General features: G+C 36.1%; 1 long non-coding RNA gene across 1 annotated transcript in view; it reads right to left on the reverse strand.

The window, feature by feature from the left end:
* LOC145690697 (uncharacterized) overlaps positions 1-24,029 on the reverse strand; it is a 35,658-nt gene that overhangs the window by 6,134 nt on the left and 5,495 nt on the right. The window lies entirely within an intron of this gene.

The raw sequence follows: 24,029 nt of genomic DNA on the forward strand, positions 1-24,029 counted from the left end.
ATCTGAGGACCACGGATGGCAGTTTTATGTCTACATGTCTACAGAATAAATCACGTACGTTGTATTGCTTCCGATGATTTCAGTTTGCTTCCGATACTTGGTTCTAATTTTCCATTAAAAACGGTATCGTTTTGAAAATTTCGCAATTGTTTCATAAACTACTCTTCACGATACAATCATCAGAACAAATTTCGTTTCTCTAGCTCCAGCGCTTCAGCCTGTGCAGCTTTTTCATATACGTTTTCCCGCTATTTTGGATCGTGTTTTTAATGTAACCTATACCTAATGATCCACTTTCGGTGGTCATAAACTCAAGATTGCGAATTGTTTAATACTTTGTAATTTTCCGCAAACTACTGTTCATGATATACCATGATAGCGAATTCCGCTTCTCTAGCCTTAGTTGTTCGCGCTAGGCACTTTCTAATCGTATATTGACTGGCGGCCCTATTTCATTCAAGATGGCGACCTGGCCAAAATTTTTTTTTCTCCAAGACATAACTTGCTCTTCAAGACATACCTTCGCACCAAATTTAGTTTAAGTCCAACAGTTCGGGCTGCGATTTTATATCACTGAATTGTGATTCAATGGCCATAAGACTTTGGAATCCTCATACAACTGAAGGTAACACATGGGACCCTCGAGATTCTTTGTTACCCCAATTTGTGATTTTAAATATACAAACGTTGTATGTCAAATTTTCGAAAGATAATAAGACTTCCCTTGTACTTTTGGTTCATGATGACATGTATGTTGTACATTAAAATCATTTACTTTAATGCTAATTATTGCAGGAATTTTAGAACAAACACAAGCAAAGAGTTGAATTGCTGCCTCACAAGACTAATTGTAAGGAGGACTATGAACTTCGGTACCCGATTTTTAAAAGTGATTCCTGATTTGGTGAATAATCGAGCAAGCAATTTTCTTAGCTTTTCATAAGGAACAACATAGCTTTCAGTTTTTAAAAACATCATGCTTTTTTTTTGAACATTTTCGAAAACAACAATTTTTCTTAACGTTTCGTTAGGGACACTATTCGCTTTAAACATTTTTCATTTGTTGTATAGTCTTGGAGAGCATTACTTTATTTCTCTTTTTTTCAACTATAGCACCTATGTTTTTAGGGTGTTTTGGGATAATGTATATATCCCCGAATCTCCTAAAATGGTTGACAAAGTTGATGGTTGCAGACACTTTGTTTTATTACCACAAATACCAAAGCGGTCTTGAAAAATGATGAAATATATAAAGAAGTTCCTGAAAATTGAATGGCTCCTGTGACCTTCGACGTTTCGGAATTTGTAATCTTCGACTCCGTAATCCCAAGACGTTGGTCATAACTGCTCTAAATTTTTAAAACGTATTATCTGGGAAGTTGGAAAATTTGGCTTGGCCCTATATGCACCCGACGTCCTCTTCCGTTATAGAAAATGTACACCACGCAAACTGAATATTCTTTGTAAACATAATTGTATTAGCATAATTTTATTTCCACACATGGTTTAACAGAATACACCGTCGTTAGATGCAAAGGCGCATGAGAAAATGATTCAAATCAATAACAGATTGGTAACGCACTCATATATCCTCTCATGAGAAAATAGCTACCACATGATATGGAAAAATAAGCAAATTCCTTCTATTGTGGCGAGCTAGCAAAGATACAAGGCAAAATATTATTAAAACAAAAACGAATTCATACCACTAAGAAACAAAATCGAATAAAAATCACGAAGAAAGAACTAAAGCAACTAGCAGGGAACAGGAAACAAAGAACAGAGTGCATATGGCGGCGTGGTGTCTATGTAACGCCATTCTTGCAGCATTGACTAGACTTAATGTACGTAGTAACATTTGCCTGAATCCAGATTTAAGGATGGTTTGTGATCATGAATAAAAGTTATTAAGTTGTTTATTGTTTTCCCTGAGGCTATTACAATAACCTGTTTTATATTACTTGGATTTTGTTTAGAATAAACATCAACAAAATGTTCAACATGTCAAAGTAACAGGTTCGAAAAAAAATGTTACTATAATGAAACATTTTTATCTATAAATAGAAACATCCTTCATTTTGAATTCAGGCAGGCTACAAAGAACGAACCTAGCTCAGTATTCCATCACATGTGGCCATCCATCAAAGATTCCTCACGGGGATATTATAATAAGCAACTTATCTTTCATTAATTACAACACACCAAAAGATGTTTTCGAGGGTCGAATGGCTTCCACACATTCCTGTGTGAGACAGCTATTAACTCACAAGTGGCAGCAGATATGTAGACTTTGCTTACAATTCCAGTGGTCTTTGATACCCCACATGACCCCATTCTCATTTATACTATGTTTGCAATTCAATATGGCGGCGTTTAAGATGGTGACATTGCACTGGAAGTGCCCTCAAACATAAGTTGTCTACCCCGATTTCCAATAGTTGTGTTGGATCTCCCCATATTTCCTTCTTGACGGATCCAAACAGGTATTCTTCACATTTTATTGCCTACCTGATTTCAAAATGGTATGCATGTAGCAGCTCAATGGAATATTTGTGAAACGAATGACCACTACTGTCCTGCTTAGCAACTAGAACTTAATTTTAACACAAAATTTCATAAAAATCCAACTCTCATGATTCGTGTACTTTCCTCGTAAGCAAACACACTACAAACATATAAAAATCAGCGCCATTACACCCTCCATGTGGTTATAAAGTGCTTCCCCTGAAAATATGGATTTTCTGGCATTGGTTCAAACTTGCACGAGTATTTTTATTTTTTCATTATTTGAAAAGAATACTAGGGACGATATGAAGATTGCACTGCTTTTGAAGTGACAACTACTTTCATTTCATAATGACTACTGAATTTTTAACTGTTTCTTAGTGCTACTTTAAGAAAAAAAATCGCTGAATAACCGAAGCACATGCTTCAACTGATGAGTAATCATGGAAGAAAAGTTATTTATTACCATCAAAAGTGCTCTTTACACCCGTGTGCACCAACGCAGTTTAAACGAGCGTTCACTTAAACGCATTCAACATTAAACTCTCAACTTTAAACGTGGCTGCCAGACTTTCGTTGCACCGTTGAAAATGGAAGTTCAGTAAACCTCGTTTAAGTAAACTTCGGTCAATTTGTAAAATTGACTCAGATTGCTTGTCGTCTTTCGTCTCTAACCTTCTTTTAACGAAGTAACAAATGAAGAAATCATACCGCGTGCCGGGGTTTTCGACTTTCGAGATTGCGTGCATCTCGACTGAATATAACATCAAAGAATAGACTAATAAATTCTACCTGTAATAAAATAAATGAGTGATACCTGGTGTTGCAATATTAGTAGTAGTAGATTTTAAATTAGATTGTAGCGTGTAGTTTTACTATACTCATCCATAGTTAAGTAGTAGTACTAGTAGTAGTAGGAAAGGGTTAGAAGTCCCGCACAGGTTTGTTGGGTTTTGTTCTCGGTGCACTTTTACTATACGGATACACAGATTGTAAAATATAAAAACAATATGGGCAAGTCTTTATTTTGAACATTTTATGTCCAGAACAGAACCCAACTTAACCCCTGCGGGGATTCTAACCCGTTCATACTACTACTACTACTACTACTACTGATACTATGGATACGTAGAGTAAAACTGCACGCTGTTCTCGACGTAAAATGGGCAAATTAAAGACTTCTGCATTTTTTCCATATATTTCACAATATGTGGTTCCGTATAGTAAAATTGCACTATTAAGATTGCACTAAACTTATAAGAAAGAACAAATTTAATGTGGATCTATGTGGACCAGTGATGATTTCAGGAATTGGCCAGGGCAATTTCTCCCCGAGAACCATGAAATTCCATCGGGACCTATGCTCAATGCGGAATCCCAATATTTTCATTACTAACACATTTCATCCCCCAGTATACTAAAATTCGCCACCAGTAGAAAATATTAAAAAAAAAAAAAAAAAAGCTTGTGGAATCCACTGATGGAGAAAATTGATTCAACAACATATTTCATCATCAAAATGTTATTCTAATGTCTTTTACATCCTTTTCCTTGTTGGCATTTGCCTACAATTCCCAGTTAGCATAGGAAAAGTTGAGGAGCACTACCATTTATTCTTTATGACAGTATCGGGTTCGAACCTTAAACGTCCCTGGTCGGGAAAGCCATATTATGACAGTATTAGGGTTCGAGTCCTGGTACGTTCCCACAAAGGAAAGCCATACATTACAGTCCTGGGTTCGATTCTCGTCTATCCCTGTCTGTTTTCATATATAACAGTACTGGGTTCGATCCAGGTACGTCTCACTCCCTATCGGGATATACCCTTTTGTTACTGTACGTGGTTCGTGTCCTACGGTCCCAAAGTGGGCTTGCACTTTTCATGGTCTGGGTTCGATTCTTTACCGTTCGAATGTCTTCTTTAACATTCACTATCGGGTTGCATCGACCATTACTACTGACCATATAGCCGTCGGACAACGGGTTCAGAGTTCGGTCAGAACGTTACGGGAAACCGGCACAAAGTTAACTCTAATTGTATTCTATAGCGCTAATGCAATTTATTAATGTATGTATTACTAAGTTACATAGGCGCTAATCACTCGTGCTGCAAAGAAAAATTAATTAGATTATTTCTTAAAATAAACATATGTAAATTTAAACCATGATTATTATGTTGAAAGGATACTCGAATTTCTATCTTTACTTTTAATTCACAACACTAAAACTTTATGAACATATAATACATAAACAGTGGCACTTCACTTTTAATAACCAATAATGTAGGCCCATTTAATAAGAAAGACGCGGATGTCGCGGTAGACACGAATCATTCGTTATATTTCGTCACTCGGTAAATTTTCGTAATTCACTAACACTTTATTCACTTTAACACTGGAAAGGGAGACTGTATTGGGTATCCAGGGGTGTTATCCAGTAGGTTGCGGGTTGCTCTCCTCTTATCCTCCTTGTAGCGAATTGAATGGTATGCCGTTTTCCAGATCCATGTCGCCAAAACAATTTTATTCACACATTACAAATATTACTTGACATTATTCGTACACTGTAATTGTTTGTTCTAGGTACTAATGAAGAGTTTACTAAACGTATGTAACAAATACTTCATTTTTGTCGTATGTTTGTCGCAGCTAATTCATTCGTGGTTGCTTCCCCGTGTACGTAAGTCAGACTACTGCACCTTTTTTCCTTTCCGTCCCCTCCTGTTGCTAGGCAAAAGAATCGGCTTGCTACGCAGTTTGGTGATGTCAAGAGCTAAAAATAGCCATGACAGCCCATAGACAGGAATGTTTTGAGACGACGTTTGTCCATTGTGCTGAATTTTAGGTCCTTATATGGGAAGGAGAGAGGAACTCTTGCGATCTCCGTCGCAGACAAAATGTACATACATATATGAACATTCGTTTGTTGGCTGAGAGAAAAATTCTTGGAAGCACTATTATGCGAGGTTCATTTAAAAAGTTAAAAATTTCTTCTTAAAAATTGACTGAGCCAAACCGTATAGTTACATTGGCGCTCGGCAGGACATTTGTTTTGAGGGAGAGAGAAAAACAAATAGAACCCTGCAACACTGATCACTTCACCATTGTCACTAAATTTTATCCATTGGTCTTCAAAGGGTTAACATCACTTAACTCTTCTCGTGACGATATAACGAAAAATTTTCAAAGTCCTTTCGGAAATACGGTAACGAACACGTGGGCCATACGAAACGAAATTCGGATTACGGTTGGGCCATAATTTCAATAAAGTTTATCAATGTCTTTCATTATCTTATTATCTGTTATTTCAAAATATTTAAGTGCCACAATTTCAAACACATCAAAACATGAACAAAATTATTGTTATTTTCCTTTAAAATAACATGTTTAATAATTGGAGTAATTAATCACTGGCATTGTTTACCATTAAACACAAAACGTTACAAGTATATTAAATAATCATTGTAACCTAAAATATTTACTAATGTAGTGCCTTATACTCTTAAATGTACCTTGAATTAATTATCTAACTATTATCGAAAACCATTCATTTTCAATATTTACTTTTATTGAAAACAACTTCTAATATTCTTGAAAACTAATACAATGACTGTATATCTGCTTTCATTTATTAATATTATTATTAGTAGTATTATTTCAATTACCATTACTACTATAAATCAAATATATAGCACACAAATTAAATTCAAGTATCAGCACACGTAAATATTTTTAAAATATTGGTTACAGTATGAAAATTTTTACTTAAATCTACAACAGCACTCAATATCATAATATTTACATTTATTACATTCCGGTTAAATATTAACCAAGAATGGACTGAGCAGTGGATGGTTTGTCAAACCATTACACTTTTCAAAGTGTCTGCCCTCCGAAATTTCGAAGATACCTACCCACAATAAAATATCATTTATTTCCATCCCCGAAGCAAAGTGAAAAGATAGGATATTTGGGTAAAGTTCAAAAATAATATAGAAGGGACTAATAAGAAAATTGCCTACTCCGGGCATTACATAATATGAGTAACCCATAATATTGGAGGAACCTTTGCTTCAATGTCTTCAAGTACTACTTGAAATATTTTCGTATTCAACGAAAAAATTACTACAAAGTGAATGCAACAATAGTTGCTAACAATTAACATGTACACAACTTACTTGGTACTGATTTATAGTAAGATGTCTCATTATATATTCTTTTTAACTTAACAACGCGCCTGAAGGTGGGTACAAGTGTAAAACCATACTACTACAATAACTCACCACACCAAAATTCAAGTATCCTCAGCTGATTACTAATCCCAGAGGCATACTGATTGGTTAAAACAAATAAATTGATACAACACATCGTAAGTATACATTACTATTAATTGACGCATGGTTGTTGTTTAAAATTGGAATCTTTGATTCGTTAATTTAAAGTATGCTTATTCAGGTTTTATTACCAAAAGATTTCTTACCAAAATATTCAAATTCGTGGTTCAAAACATTTTAATTTTGTAAAATTGCAACACTGTAATAAAATATTTTGTATAGATTTTCTACGTCTTCACCATTTAAACTTATTTCCTTTCACTGTATTTGAGAATTTTCACTACGCAAATGCACTCTTGCACTTCGAAAAGAAACACTATATTTCTATAATTCGAAAACTAAGATTTTGTTGTGAACGCCTTAACGAAAAAATATGCTATTACAAGTAATTTCGTATTACGTATGTTTGAAATATCAAGATTTTTTTTTTTTTTGAAATGTCAAAACCATTGCAAGTGTCGGTTTCATACAATACAAGCAGTCCGGCTTAACGAACTTGTTCGTTTATCCTACACCTACTCGAGGTTTTTTCAACACAAAAACAATTTTCAAAGGTTTCATTTGCCAATAAACAAATAGCGTGAATGGTTTCTCAACATGTATGACTGCTGCATAGCACAAGAAATTGACTAATTTATCACTTTTTGAGTTGCAATTACTTTTCTTTTGTGATAATTTTCGCTGTGCACCAATTTTACGGTATTCAGAGTGAACACTAAATTGCTTTTTTCTTTTCACTAGGTTTTTCCATCTACCTGTATGTTTGATCTTTGTTATGACGTCACGATCAGCTGATAGCACATCACTGACAACAGTTAGTGACTGATATTTAATTTTACTATTACGTTCACTTTCAAATCGCTTGTGCGTAAAAGATTTATTCACCCAATTACCACATTCTTCCTGAAAAGGTTCGTGATGTTTGTTTGTAGGTGATGAGTGGTCAGCACCTGACCTATTTACTACGCCATGGATCGCTAAGTTAATAGTGTGATTCAATTTTAAACTTCGGTCACTTGTCTGAGCATTGATGCGACTGTTACATTTATTTCTGGAAGAACTTTTACGAACATACTTGGAAAATTTTGAAAAACAATACAGCATACGTTTAACTCTTTTTAGTTTCCGTCTGACTTTATGTACTTTCTTTTTATTTTGCCGGTGCTTTTTGCCACATTGAACCTGTAAACTATATTTTCTTGCCCTTTGACAAACAACATTTCGTAATTTACTAAAATATTCTTGACAGGTTTTCAATTTCTTTTTCCACGTTATTGAGTTATGTTCATTACCATTAGGCCTACCTGGCGTAAAGCCGTTTGTACTATCTTCTAAATACACAACTTGAGTGCAAGTAACGATACAAAAGACGACATAATTCGTTTGTTCTATCTGTATATTTGTAACTTTCAACTCACAGCTTAAAAAAGTACTCTTCACTTGACAAATCTTTACAACCCTAACAGACACAAAAAATAAACAAGTTTTGTGAAACGGAACGCATTCTAATTTACTGGTTAGCAAGGTGCCATAGAGGCGATTTTCCTCTAATAAACATACACTACAAGATTGCGTGGGCAGGCCGCTTTTGCCTTCATCCTCAACACAATTTATTACAACTCTAGTAAACCTTTCTGTAGTGAAGCACGCATCGCATCCATGAATGCATTTTTTTGTTCCTTTACAAAACAAACAAATGACAGCTGGGACAGCTGATCGCTCGCTCACACACGGAGCTACGCTAGACGTGATCGACTTGATTGGTAGGGTTTGCAAGACAGCTGGGTTGTTATTCTTTTTTCTTTCTGTTTCTTTTCTTTCTGAAACGCTATTCGACAGAGACAAAACAAATTCTTTGGCTTGGCCTAACTCAATGTTAACGTGATTGACAACAGAAATGCTTTCATTTTCTACCTTTAATTCACTCTCAGACATTTCTTCAACCTGTTCAAATTCATTGTCAAGAAATTCAATATTAGCTTGATTTACTACAATAGGTGGTGACTGAGACCTAACACATGGCAAAATTGTACAAGTTTCAACACACTCATTTTTCACTGTCCGTACGTATGCTTTCTGAGCTACGGGGGCAAAGTCCCACAAAATACCTTCAAACTCACGTTCAACAAATTCTAAATTACTTTCAGCAAGTTCTGTTTTTAATGGTACTATTTTTCTTTGACAATTTTCGTAATTTTGAGTATTTTCTAACTCATTAACCTTTACAAAAGGATGCGCAAAAGTTGCAGTTTCGAGAGGATCAGCAAACCTAACCCGTTTCGGTGGTACAACTTGACAATTTATTTTCTGATTATCGCTGGAATCCCTGTTACAACTGACATTGTATTGCTTTGAATATCTTTTATATATTCTTTCAGCTAATCTTTCTTTTGCAGTACGTACAATGTCTGAATTTTCATAGTGAACTTTCAATTTACCTTTAATGTCTGACAAGGAAATAAATTCTGATTCAAGAATACATTCATCTTTGACCTTTCGATAGAAATCAGATTTGCGTATTTCATGCATTTTAGCAACAATTTTATCTTCAATTTCAGCCCTATATTCTATGTTCCTTTCCAAAAGAGATTTTGCAATTTCCTGTTTAGCTCTTTTACGAATTTCACAAACTTCCTGTTCTACTTTTAAAGCATTTTCGACTTCTAACAATGTAAAAGGTTCTTTTCTATATCTGAACTGACTTTCTACTATTAAGTACTCTGTTTCTTTCCATATTTTTCGCATTTCATGCAAAACAGGAATTATTTCTCTGTTTTCGGACATGATGATTAATTTACTAATGCCAGAACAACAAAATTAAATAACACTAATAAGGCACTACAATTTACCTTAATAAAATACAATTGACGTCGCCTTTATGCGGTTTTACCGAACGTTCCTGTGCTATCGGGCGCCATTTATGACAGTATCGGGTTCGAACCTTAAACGTCCCTGGTCGGGAAAGCCATATTATGACAGTATTAGGGTTCGAGTCCTGGTACGTTCCCACAAAGGAAAGCCATACATTACAGTCCTGGGTTCGATTCTCGTCTATCCCTGTCTGTTTTCATATATAACAGTACTGGGTTCGATCCAGGTACGTCTCACTCCCTATCGGGATATACCCTTTTGTTACTGTACGTGGTTCGTGTCCTACGGTCCCAAAGTGGGCTTGCACTTTTCATGGTCTGGGTTCGATTCTTTACCGTTCGAATGTCTTCTTTAACATTCACTATCGGGTTGCATCGACCATTACTACTGACCATATAGCCGTCGGACAACGGGTTCAGAGTTCGGTCAGAACGTTACGGGAAACCGGCACAAAGTTAACTCTAATTGTATTCTATAGCGCTAATGCAATTTATTAATGTATGTATTACTAAGTTACATAGGCGCTAATCACTCGTGCTGCAAAGAAAAATTAATTAGATTATTTCTTAAAATAAACATATGTAAATTTAAACCATGATTATTATGTTGAAAGGATACTCGAATTTCTATCTTTACTTTTAATTCACAACACTAAAACTTTATGAACATATAATACATAAACAGTGGCACTTCACTTTTAATAACCAATAATGTAGGCCCATTTAATAAGAAAGACGCGGATGTCGCGGTAGACACGAATCATTCGTTATATTTCGTCACTCGGTAAATTTTCGTAATTCACTAACACTTTATTCACTTTAACACTGGAAAGGGAGACTGTATTGGGTATCCAGGGGTGTTATCCAGTAGGTTGCGGGTTGCTCTCCTCTTATCCTCCTTGTAGCGAATTGAATGGTATGCCGTTTTCCAGATCCATGTCGCCAAAACAATTTTATTCACACATTACAAATATTACTTGACATTATTCGTACACTGTAATTGTTTGTTCTAGGTACTAATGAAGAGTTTACTAAACGTATGTAACAAATACTTCATTTTTGTCGTATGTTTGTCGCAGCTAATTCATTCGTGGTTGCTTCCCCGTGTACGTAAGTCAGACTACTGCACCTTTTTTCCTTTCCGTCCCCTCCTGTTGCTAGGCAAAAGAATCGGCTTGCTACGCAGTTTGGTGATGTCAAGAGCTAAAAATAGCCATGACAGCCCATAGACAGGAATGTTTTGAGACGACGTTTGTCCATTGTGCTGAATTTTAGGTCCTTATATGGGAAGGAGAGAGGAACTCTTGCGATCTCCGTCGCAGACAAAATGTACATACATATATGAACATTCGTTTGTTGGCTGAGAGAAAAATTCTTGGAAGCACTATTATGCGAGGTTCATTTAAAAAGTTAAAAATTTCTTCTTAAAAATTGACTGAGCCAAACCGTATAGTTACATCTTTCCACTTATGATCTAACGTCTTCTGCATTCTTAGTTTCTCACCTGTCCACCAGCTGCATACACATTTATAATATGCTTGCAAACTTATATGTTATAGATACAATAAGTGCAAAAACCACAGAGTTTGTATTTATTCCGATCCCCCAACACAATTTGAGGGATCGCTCGTGATTTTGTCCGAGAAAGCAGGCACATTAGCGATGGTGGTGTGTGAATAAGGAAAAGAAAAGTGTGGAAAATGTCAGCCTCCTGTTTTTCGGCGCAATTTCTCAAAATACATTCGTTACATGTGTAAGTAACATGTAATTATAGAAACAGCATTAAAATGTATGGTTCATAATTATACAATTATAGTGCATAACTAGATTGTAGTAATCACCTACTACAGATTGGTACGTATTTTTGGTTCTGATTTGCTTTACTCGAGCAGACGGTTCTACCAAATTTTGACACGTTCTTACATTTTCAGGTTAGGTTAGAGCTTTCGTTTAGCAGAGCATGCACTAAATGAAGAGCTCCATTACTGCTTGCGGATTGATTTCAGGATGGCTCAGTATCATATAAATCAAGTGTGGACGTACAGCATAAAAACTACTGTGTATAAAACACGAACCAACTTGTGCTACGTGGCCAACAAAAAGCACGAATGCTATCTAACAGAGTTAGAGTAGGAGTGCAGTAGGGAGGCCCGAACGATAGCGATCGGTTGCATATATAGGGAGCAGGCGCGTCAACAACCGGGTATACGTATAAACGAGGACAGTGAAAGAGCACACTTACACCTACAATAATTTCTTTATTACTAATAATTCATTTCAATATGCTGTGATAGATAGTAATTACTTATATTCACACTCATTCCTTCATGAAAAATATTTCACGTCGTATTTTACCTATGAAATTTCTATTTGGTAGAACCGTCTGCTCGAGTTCACCCTTAATTTACTTACAGGTATACGCACCTCGACTATAGCCCTCCAGCTTCACCTTCGAACCGTAATAGGTTAAAAAATAGCTTGTTACGAGCAGCTTCCAAAGTTTGGTGCGTAATTTTGAGACGTGTGGCTTTCATTATATGAAGCTAAGTTTGTATGTGTCTTATACAATTGTACGCACAAGTTAATACCACTTGAGGAATAACTAGATAATAAGTTTTACGATAAATAATTGGATAAGGATTTTTATGCTATTTGCATGGAGTTTTGACAAAAAAGAAAAAAGTACTGTATTTATAGACATAACTTTTATGCCCTCCTAAGGTTAACCTTTACTGGAAAATTGTTTAGAAAATTCATTGTCGAAAATTCTATGAGCTGATTAAAAAAAAAAAAAAGTATATGTGGTTTATTTCTCATCCAGTTATTCCTCGTAAAACTCATTACCCAGTTATTCCTAGAGTGTTATCAACCAATTGCGTCCAATTGTATAAGACACATAGAAACTTAGTGAAAGCCACATGTCTCAAAACCACGTACCAAACTTCGCAAGCTACTCATTACAAGCTATATTTGAACCTATTACGGTTTACGCCAAGGTGAAGCTGCTCGGCTATATTCGAGGTGCGTCCGTAGTGAACAGGCAAATTTGCCATGGTGTAAGCAAATTAATGGTTCACTTCAGCAGGCAGTTCTACCAAATAGAAAATGTATAGGTAAAAAACGACGTGAAATATCTTTCATGAAGGAATGAAAATGTGAATATAAGTAATTGCCATTTATCACAGCATATTGAAGTTAATTATTAGTGATAAAGAAATTATAGTATATGTAAGTGTGCTCTTCCACTGTCTTCGTATATGTACATAACCCGTGCTTACGCGCCTGCTCCCTATGGACGCAAACGCTTGGGGCTCCCCAGTGATGTAATGCTAATTTTTTAGGTGGGTATACGCTCCATTCCGTTACACACACACACACACACACACACACATATATATATATATATATATATATATATATATATATATATATATATATATATATATATATTATCGGGTGTTTCATATATATACATATGTATATAGGGTGTTTCATTATTATTACAGAACTTGGAGGTTGAAAGTTGATGGGAAACATGCGAAAAGAAGTTTGTTACATTGAAGTCGAAGGTGGCGTCCTTTCCGAGTTACGAACGTGGAAAATTGAACTTTGAGCATTAATAGCACAAAGACTAATATTGTTAGAAGTAGCAGTATGATGAATTTAAGAGGAAACCTTACTTGTATTTTTGAAAAATGCTACATTCAAGATGTTCGGGAAACTACACAAGCTTTCATTAAACCTCACCCCGTTCAATCCACAGTTATCTATGAGACCTTGACTTAACTAGTGAAATTCTGTATCTAGTGAAGCTGTTCACACATCTGACATCTTCGTTATCAAGACGGAGATGCTATAACAACTTTTACAATTGTAGCAAGGTTTCAGTTGGGTATTCTTTGAGGTAGGTATGTCATTAACATACACTATACAAAGTAGTGGAGCTACAGTTGAACTTGTAGTACAACCGTTTGGATGAGGATTATGTGTAATCTGTCAGGTTTCTCTCTGTAGTAGGGAGAAATAAATCCACCTGATGATTGTAGTGGGTAGATTGAGGTTGGCCTGCTTGCGAAGTAATTCATCATGATACACGGTGTCAAATCAACAAAATGACTCATAGTTTATGTTTCGTTTTGATAGCAATTTGTGCGTCATAGTATATTCTGATGATGTGTTGTATGGTGTTGTACGTAGGTCTGAAACTGCCTGATTTTTGTTCAGTTGTCCATTCCCTTCATATATTAATGTATCGTGTTTACCATATTTTTTTCCAGCTTGGAGAATGTAGCTGTCAAAGTGATGGGTCTGTAACTTTTCGATTGGTTGAAAAGTTTTCGAGGTTTGAGAATCAAAATGTTATGTGCCTGTTTCCAGGATGAAGGTTGTATCCTGTTCTCAGGCTTGCATTGTAGAGTTCTGTGAGCGTTTGGTAAAATTTTCAGTTGATTTCTTTATGTGTATGGCAGTGATCTTGTCTGGGCCTGAAACAGTGCATCTTTTCCTTTTGAGTACCTCAGTCAGTTCTCTGTGAGTTATCTCATTGAGCAGTATGTCATTGTCCCCTAGGTGTATATCTGCTTTATCAGCTTCAATCACGTTGAGGTGGTGGTATATTATGTTTTTGATTTTTTCCGATATGACTTGCTTTTGTTCGTTATTGTTCAGTACCATTTACAGCTTCCATATATTTGTTCATGATTATGTCTTCAAAGAGTTGCACTTCCTGTTTTGTGTTTGCGATATTTTTGTTATCTATCTTGTGTGGGGTAAGTTTTGTGATGTGACGGTTGTATTTTCTTCGAAGTGTACTTAAAATTTTCTAGGGTTGCATTTTTGTTGTTCTTCCATTTTATTACAAAGTTTGTTTATTTTGATTTCGTTATATTGAATGATGTCTTCTTTTATTTCCTTCTCTAGTCTATTTATAGCGATTTTATATTGGGATTCGGTTGTTTCTTATGCATTCGGTGAAGTTATCTTTTTTCTTAGATGTTATGAATGATGACATCTGAAAATCTTTCTTCTGTGGGGCTATTTTTTTATTGTGGGGATGTGCTTCTGTACGGCTTCTTTCAAGAGTTAGTGAGGCACTGGTTAGCAGCTTCTATAGATTCTGAATTATTGAGTACTTGAGGATCTTGTATTTTGTTATCTATCGTCTTTGGTATCCAACCTTTGGTTTTGTGATATATACATGGTTTTATTCTTTCTTTTTTCTATGTGTTTCTCATATATCTTGAATGTAACAAGTGGCCGAAGTGAGACGGTATGTGGTGTTATGCCATACCGCCTCTTGTTTCAGTGATGAAGTCATACCACCTCTGATTTTTTAGTGATCAAGACATACCCTCACTGGAGAATAGATTCTAAATACCTTTAATAAATGCATTTTTATACAATTGACGAATAGCTTTGCATGTAAAAAGATTTTATTTCTTAAGTAGAAACAATTTCTAAGTTGACAACACCGACATTTTTTTTACCTTTTTCCTACTTTTTGTTTTTAAAATGAGGTGTCTTCAAAGAAGTTCATCTAGTTTATATTTTGATGTGCCATATTGAATTGTTTCTTTCTTGTATGTGTGTCTTTTTTCCCGTAATGCATATGAATGTGTTTTGAGCATGGACGAATTTAGGGGTTGTCTGCTGTGGGAAAGGATTTTCCAGGTTTTTTTTTAATACTGCTCAATCGAGTGGGGCTCCATTCCCACAGGAAACTGTTAATATAAACATTCGTTTTTGAACATTTTGGTGTATAATTCTCTATCATACAACATAACGGGATATTTTTTTTAGAGAATTGTTGCCATGGAATCAAAGTATCTCCATGTCTTCCCTGTAACTACAGAGAAGCTCTCCTTTGGTTTTCAGTCATTATATAAATAGAAATGCAATCTTTTAGGCAACATACCCTCACTGTATTTCAACATGCAGGTAGCAGGTATGTTAAGTCAAAATCTTAATAAAACATACCGCCTCTGCTTCTTTTCCACTTCGAACACTGAATGTAACTATTTCATGGTCAGATCCTATTGCAAAGTCTAGAGTATGGTAACAGGATGCATATGTGGCGAGATGAGCATTTTGCCAGTTTTCGCTTGGTTTTCTTGCTCTTCTTGTTGGTCCTGGAATTTTTATTGTGAGCCAGGTGGTCACTGCCAGATATTTATCAATCCTTTTTTCATTTGGATTTGTAATCGGGTCTTCAAGTAGCTGGTGTTGGCTGTTTATGTCAGTGCCTACGACTATTCTTTTGAATTTCGACAGGTAATTTAGGATAGGGCAGAAGTTTTCGATGTTCAGGTTAGGCGAGTTGTAAAAGGTTGCGAGGTAAAATGGTTTCACAGTATATATATATAGCAGAATGGAAATTGTTATAAAGCTCCGGTGGTAAAGGGTATTCGGAAAATTTTATGCCTTGCTTGATTATTATAGCTTCCCCTCCACTTGCTTTAGTTCTAAGTTTCCTATCGTTTCTAAATGTTGTATATCCTGGAATGAATAGTGAGTTCCTTTTCCTGAGCATGGTCTTATTAAGTGTTATGATTTGAATATCTTGATCTTTGACATATGCTCTAAGTTTTTCAGTTTTTTGTCTAGCTCCTCATATGTTAAAGAACAATAATAATCGAAGTTTATTGTTGACTTTCCCTCTGTTAACGTTCATCTTAAGTAACTTCAGTTATTTCATGAGGTTCTTGCTGAAATATTGTGATTTTTTTGGTTCTTGTAAAGGTTCCTATGTATATGCCTTCGCTTGACTTCATAATATTGGTACTTTCCAGGGTGGAAAAAAATCATGATTTTTTAAAAAAAAACATTTTTGTTGATTTTTTTTTATTTAAATCGATTTTTTTGATTTAAATCAAATCTTTCTCCTCGTATAATACAAGTCGCAAACTGAAGAAAAAGCATTAGGAATTAGTATTAAATGCTAATTATGCCATTTAAGTGAAAGTATTGGGGTTGAAGTTTGAATTATCCCCAATCGTTAACCTATATCTATCCCAAACAATGTTTCTTAATCCTTTTAAATTATGGGTCTTTTTAAAGGTAAATTATAGACTTTCAGTCAAGCAGCTACAGCATCATCCATATTTATCCTAGGACCATGGTACATACATCACTCTCTTTAGAATAGAACAGCTTTTGAAACGGTAATATTCACAATTCCTATCATATCCCTGAAGCGGGAAATTTTGACTAATCGGCATTTTTAAACTTTTTTTTTTTAATTTTGATCTCCTCTGGATTCCCCTGTGTTAACGCACAGATCTCAAAATCAACTGGGAAATACTAAGTGGTGTACTAAATGTGTGTACAAAATTTCAAGCTTCTATCTTGAGTAGTAAGGGTGAGGAAACTAACAATTAGCTAAGAACATTCCCACAATGCCCCAGATGACCAGGATGTAATATAAAAATTTCCTCAGATATCCCTATTTACCCTAGGATCATGATTTGTACATTATTCTCTTCAGAATAAAACAAATTTTCAAACAGTACCCTTCAAATGTCTTCATCATTTATCTGGGGCGGGTAAATCACGAAAAAGGAATCTTCTGTTAAAAATATCTTTTTTATTATTATTAATTTTTACCCCTGTGGACCCCTCCCCCTGTTTTAAGCAGAGATCTAAAACAAATCTGAAAAATACTGAGGGGTGCACTGAGTAAATGTGCAAAATTTCAATCTTGTAGGTGCAAAAGTAAGCCCGCGAAAAATAATATTACCCAAATATCCCAGATTCCCGTATAAAACACGCTCTCATAAGTTTCCTGAGACATCCCTATTTATGCTAGTAGCATAGTACGTACATCATTTTCTTCAGAATAGAACAGCTTTTCAAACGGTACCATTCATATTATATATATATATATATATATCCATCTGAGTGGGAAAATCACAAAGAAAGCTATTTTTTGTTAAAAATATCCCCCCTCTGGACCCCGCTGTTTCCACGCACAGATCTGAAAAGTATTAAGGGGTGCACTGAACGAGTGTGCAAAATTTCAGTCTTCTGAATGCAAAATGTAACCCGCCAAAAAATAATAATACGCATAACAAAAAATATCTTTTTAAATTTATGACGTCATCACACACTATGCCTCAAGGCAGAAAGGCGTGAAAGCATATGTAACATGTTCTAAAATGCCTCCAGTCTTGAAGAAAACGAAGTAAAAAGCCTTATTGGCACTTTTTTAATCGAATAGTGAAGATTCTACCCTATCACCTAAAAATATGTGATATAATTTAAAATGTTACGCATTAAGGAAAAAGTACAGCAACGTTTATCAAAATGACATATTTTTTTCACAAAAGTTACTGATATTTGGCAGGTGCCTATTTTTAAAAACTCAGAACTAGCTTACGGTATGAAATACACAAATTTCGCCTAAAGTCATAAAATTAACCCAAAAAATTTTTTTGGAGAGGGGATAGGACCCCTCTAAATACGCCCTATTATCTGGGAACAAACAAACAGACACGCACAAAAAAGAAATTTCGTCTTACATGTCGATGGTGATTTCCCAGCTGGAATAGTTAACGATTTTAAAACCCAAACCCAATGTTACGAAAAGAAGAAAGCAGGATTGCTCCGTTACCTGATCAAAACGGGATTTTCCCTAATCATCCTTTGCATGACACATGTTTTCATACTATACTGTACATTTGAGTCTCATTGTATCATGATTATTAACTTCCATAATCGAAATAACAGAACAGAAACGGGATTTTACTTATTTTCACTTTAAATTAATTTATTTCGGAATTCGATTTAAATCAATGATTTTTATTTAAAAAATCAAGTGATTTAAATCTTGATTTAAATCGTGATTTAAACCAGACTGATTTAAATCAATCCACCCTGGTACTTTCATTGAAAATGTCCTCCGTGGTTCTTCTTAGGATATTTATTAGGTCCCGTGGTTCGTCTTTGTGCAGTAGCGTGAGAGCGCTACCCACCCATGTTAGGTTGTTGTTCTGTAATATTTGTAATTCAGTTCTAATCTGTTCGACTAGGTCGTTCAGTAGACTACGTTTAAGTAATTCGTCATCCTTAGGCTTTTCACTACTGTGATCTATATTGCAGCGTTGAGACTGGTGTTAGGTGGTGTGATGACCTTTTTGATTTGATTGCCAGCGTTCTGGAATGGTCAGTTTGGGGATTGGCTTCCACCGGTTCCGTGATTATTAGCTTTGCATGTGGCACAAAACATCTTCGAGGCTTCTTTTGGACATATGTTAGGTGTGGCTTGTTGTCCGCATCTGTGGCATGTAATCTTATCCATACAGCTAACTGCGTTGTGGCTGAATTTGAAGCATCGTGTGCATGGTGAGTTCTTGAGTTTTCCACCTTGAGCTTGTGAGTCCTATGGAGCTACTATTTGTGATCAGTGTTTATGGTTTCTGGATCTTCGAAGAAGATTCTGAGTGGTGGGATTGGTGCCTTATCTGTTCTCGTTCTGATCACGTAAGTGTAATTTATTTTTTGCTCAGTGAGGTTCTTTTTGACTCCAGAAATCTCTTCATATACCGAGACGCCCCTAACAACGCACGTGAAGATTGCTTGTTGTGGCTGTTTGTCGGAGTTGTTGATTTTTACGTAGTCATTTTTGTTCCATCGTACGTGTTTTCCAAAATCTGTTGCTTGGAAGCCGTCTAGAAATGTTCTCTTGTTCGTCTTGCTTTCAAGGATTATTTTATCTCTATTATTGCGATAGATAGCCACTTTTGTGTTAGGAAGTCATTGTGTAATCACTCTTGTCAGGGCCAGAGGCGTCTTCTGTGGGTGTGCGTTAAAAAAGCAGTGAGAAACTTTTTGTTAATTTTCTTTGTGACAATTATTGTCTGATGATTGTTGGGCTTTCTTCTGATTATGATGTGTAGTTGTTTCCCTGGATAGCACTCCGGTTCTCTCTATAGCATGCTTTTCTTTTTCTTTCTGTCTGTTTTCTTCCTGTTTATCTTTACATCTATCATTTTCTTGGATCTTGTCTTGGTTATGCGATCTTCGTAAGAGTGGCTTTATTGACATATCTGTGTAGCAGCAGTTATTCTCAGCCCTTTTTGAGTATTTCTTTGTCTACTAGTAAGTAAGCAGTTGTTTCGGTCCCGAGTGTAGGTGATTTCGCGGCATCAGAATAACTATAGACAGAGTTAGGTGATCCGATAGCTGAAAAGAACGTAGCTTCTGTGGGCAAATCTTCTTCAGACGGTGGCTCCCTTTCAGGAGTGTTGTGCGTCCACTTCTCTGGCAATAGCTGGAAAGGCCTCCTTTGTTTTCTTTTATTGATTGGTTAGACTTATACATATAACATCTCTTGTCTGTTTTTGCTTAGAGGGCTTCTACTTATTGTGTTCCGTAGCGTTTTCATATCTCCTTTTTTAATTCCTGCGTGGGCCTAAAAGGGCCTTAACAATTTGTTGCTCTGCTTCCAGTAATTTACAAGGTGGGTAGGTGTTTGTTTTCTTGGCGTAAGCAGCCCCTTGGTATAACACCACAAGGTATCCAGATCTACGATCTTCTAGGTGTGGGCACGTGTAGTTGTTTGTGGGTGTAACTTGAGTGTCGTCCCGTTGGGATAAGCTTAGCCAACTTGCTCTCCGATTGTCGCCAAGGCCTATACATGCAAAAGTGCCTACTCTAAGATCGGTCACTCAAGAGGGACAGCGGTCCGTTCGGTTTGTTTAACGTCAATATTGTAGGAGAGGCAAATCTCTCTTTAAGATGGTTCTTATAAGAGCCGGATGGTACCACTCTTAGAAGAGTGGCACGATCCATTACCCTTGTCCTAGTCAATCATAACAGTCAATTTTCTCTCAGATTTAAGTCTTACGCGGACAGAAGGCGGTCACTTGTCCTGTTGCTTCCATAGACTTGCACTGCTCCTGTACGCTGTAGCCGATAATTCTTCCGCGGTAGTGTGGACTGCGGCATGCCTCTCGCGGTCCATAGAACACTTGCATTATGGAGACCGGAAATGTGGGCATGTGCATATGGTGACTATTTAGGGGCGTGGGCTTGTGATTGGCTGGAGGAAATTTTGGAGTCTGATTGGCTGGGAGATGCTGGCTTGTGATTGGCTATTGTTGTGGCTATGAGAAATTGTTTTGTTGAGTGTCTTTTCTTTTGTTCCTGATAAGAGATGACCAGATAGGGTTGAGTTAAAACCCTTATCTCTATTGAGACTATTCCTTTCACGTAAGATATTGCTTTCTTTATTATTCTGTCCCAAAATTGCTGCACTTGGCTACTATAGTGGTATTTGTAAAATCAATTCTGTTTCCAAGCTGACACAGTTCTGACTTTTCGGGTTACTGAAGTCATATGTAGGTGTTATGTTTTTTGCATCGTTGTTCTATTGTACGTACACTTTGTCCTATGTATGATCTGTCACATTCACATGATATACGATATATATCTGGAGTGCGCAGGTGAAGGTCTTTCATTAGTTTGAGTAATGATCTGATGTTGGCTGGAGGTTTATGAATAACTCTTATACCATGTCTGGCAAGACAATTATTTTATACTTGTTTGCCAGAGTTGCGGCCGATGAAAGGCAATACGGTAGTAAAAAGATAATCCTCACTCTTTATTTTTTTGATCACTTTGTGTATGGAAGTAACGACCCTTTTTTAATTCCTGCGTGGGCCTAAAAAGAGCCTGTAGGCATTCTCTTGTAGCGTCGAACAAAGTTGGTTAAATTCCTATTGTAAACTTTCCTGATCATTTAGGGAGACTGCTCTGTAGATCAAGCTATTATAAGCACTTTAAGACGTTGTGACTTGTGATGGAACCTTGAGATAAAGATTCGCATGTGTAAGCTTCCTATGTACGTTATATGAAATAAATATACTTACGTCTTTCTCTAAAGTAGTAACTAGCAAACTAACATGTCCCTCGCTATTTCTCGATGTCTTTGCTTTTAAATTTTCATCAATGGAATTTACAAAAGTATTGTTTCTTTTCCTTTCTAACCAATGTTCTAGCACCTTCTTGGACATCTTGCAAATTGCTAAGGAATTCTTTATTCGTCAACCCACAAAGAAAGTTTAAACACTTCTAAGCAATTTCAAAGTGACGGTTCTATTGAAATGATCAAAGATTGCTGTGACATGCTCATAAGCTAAAAGTCCTTCCTGACTTGTTTTCTACCCCTCCTGTTAACAGATTGTCTTCAAATTTTTATCTGAATAAAACCGAAACAACAAAGAAAATGTTTATTTTTTACCTTCTCCTTTTTTGCCCACTAGGTTGTGGGAAAACTACTACTGAATACTAGCTGCTGAATATTTATAGAAATCAATTGTCGCTTTCTTTTATGTCAATTGTGGTTACAAATTAACACTACTAACCCAAGTTTCGCTGTTGTAGTTGTTGGTATTGACGACGACGGTGAATACTTCAAACTAGACCGACGATAGGTCATATGTTTTATTTTTGTGGAAGTCAACGATTTCTTGGCGCACACATATTCATTTAATTTCCTCTTAACTCTTGAACTAAAGTAAAGACCCATTCTTTCGGAACCTCTTTCCGCGATTAGAAAGGCGGTGGTTTCACCCCATATTGCCTCGCTCAAACTGTATCCCATTGGCAGACTTTGACTTAGCGTGAAAACTCATTCCTATGTCAAAACAGAAAAATTTCAAGAACACCACATGAATATACGCACTGATCTTTAGAAACAAAAGTTTCTAAGAGTTTCCAAGAAAAACATTTGGAAACAGATTGATTTTATATAATAATGTCAAAATGCAGCTTCAGATTGCTGTTTTCCATTATAGAGGGTTTTCTCGGAAACTCAATTCTCACACCCCGAAAATGCAAATATTTAAAAAAAAATTTAGACATCATTCGTGACAACAGCCTAACGACCAGCACTTTAGAGATTTTTTTTAAAATATAGTAATGAAAAGCAGTTGTTTGTTCCAATGAAGTGTGTATACTATGGATCGAATGTAGCGTATACCCACGTACTTCCTAAATTTTAGGTGCCTATACGGTAGTTTCCAAAAATTAGAGGTGGGTGTACGCCGTATACCCGCGTATACCCTCCATTACATCCCTGGGGCTCCCTACTGCGCTCCTACTGTAACTAGGTTAGATAGCATTCGTGCTTTTTAGTGGCCACCTAGCATAACTTGGTTTGTGTTTTATACACAGTAGTTTTTATGCTATACGTCCACACTTTATTTATTCGTTACTGAGCCATCCTAAAGTAATGGCGCTCTTCATTTAGTGCATGCTCTGGTAAAAGAAAGCTCTAATCTAACCTGGAAATGTATTTAAAAAAAAAGCGTTGAAATTCGGTAGAACCATATGCTGGAGTGATGAGCAAATTGGTACAAAAAATACCTACCAATTTGTAGTAGGTGATCACTACAAACTAGTTTTGCATTATAATTGCATAATTATGAACAATACATTTTAACGCTTTTCTATAATCACAGATTACTTACATGTGTAACGAATGTTTTTTGAGAAATTGCACCGCAAAACAGGAGGGTGATATTTTAAACAGTGGTATTTTCTTATGCACACATCACCATTGCTAATGTGCCTGCTTTCGCGGAGAAAATCACGAGCGATCCCTCAAATTGTGCCCTGCTTCTTATCGGAATAGATACAAACTTCGGTTGTTTTGGCCATTTAGCACAGATTCGTGCGAGGTTTTTGCACTTGTTGTATTTATAATATATAAGTTTGCAAACATATTATAAATGTGTGCGTAGCTGGTGGACAGGTGAGAAACTAAAAATGCAGAAGTCGTTAGCTCATAAATGGAAAGAATAAATGGTAGAACTCCTCAACTTTACCTACGCTAACTAGGAATTGTAGGCAAACACCAACAGGGAAAAGAATGTTAAAGGCATTAGAATAACATTTTCACGATGAAATATGAATAACTGTTGAATCAATTTTCTCCAATAGTGGATTCCAGAAGTTTTTTTTTTCATTTTTTATTTTCTAGTGGTGGCGAATTTTAATATACTGGGGATGAAATGTACTAGGAATCCACATTGAGGATGATAGGATGGTCAATGTTCCGTTAAGGGGGTCCAAAACTACACTGGACCCCCTTAAGCTAACCACACCTAAGCTAATCTAACCAAACCTAATATAACGTTATATTATGTAATCAAACGAAAATCAATAGAAACAAGTGGTGTCAAAGACACTGGACCCCCTTAACGGAACATTGACCTATAGGATATGGTCATGAGGGAATTTCATGGTTCTCGCGGAGAAGTTCCCCCCGGTCAATTCATGAAATCACCACTGGTCCATATAGATTCACATTATATTTGTTC

Source organism: Thermobia domestica, chromosome 7 (genome assembly GCF_964235325.1).
Source record: "Thermobia domestica chromosome 7, izTheDome1.hap1.1, whole genome shotgun sequence".
In the NCBI taxonomy this organism is placed as follows: Eukaryota; Metazoa; Arthropoda; class Insecta; order Zygentoma; family Lepismatidae; genus Thermobia; species Thermobia domestica.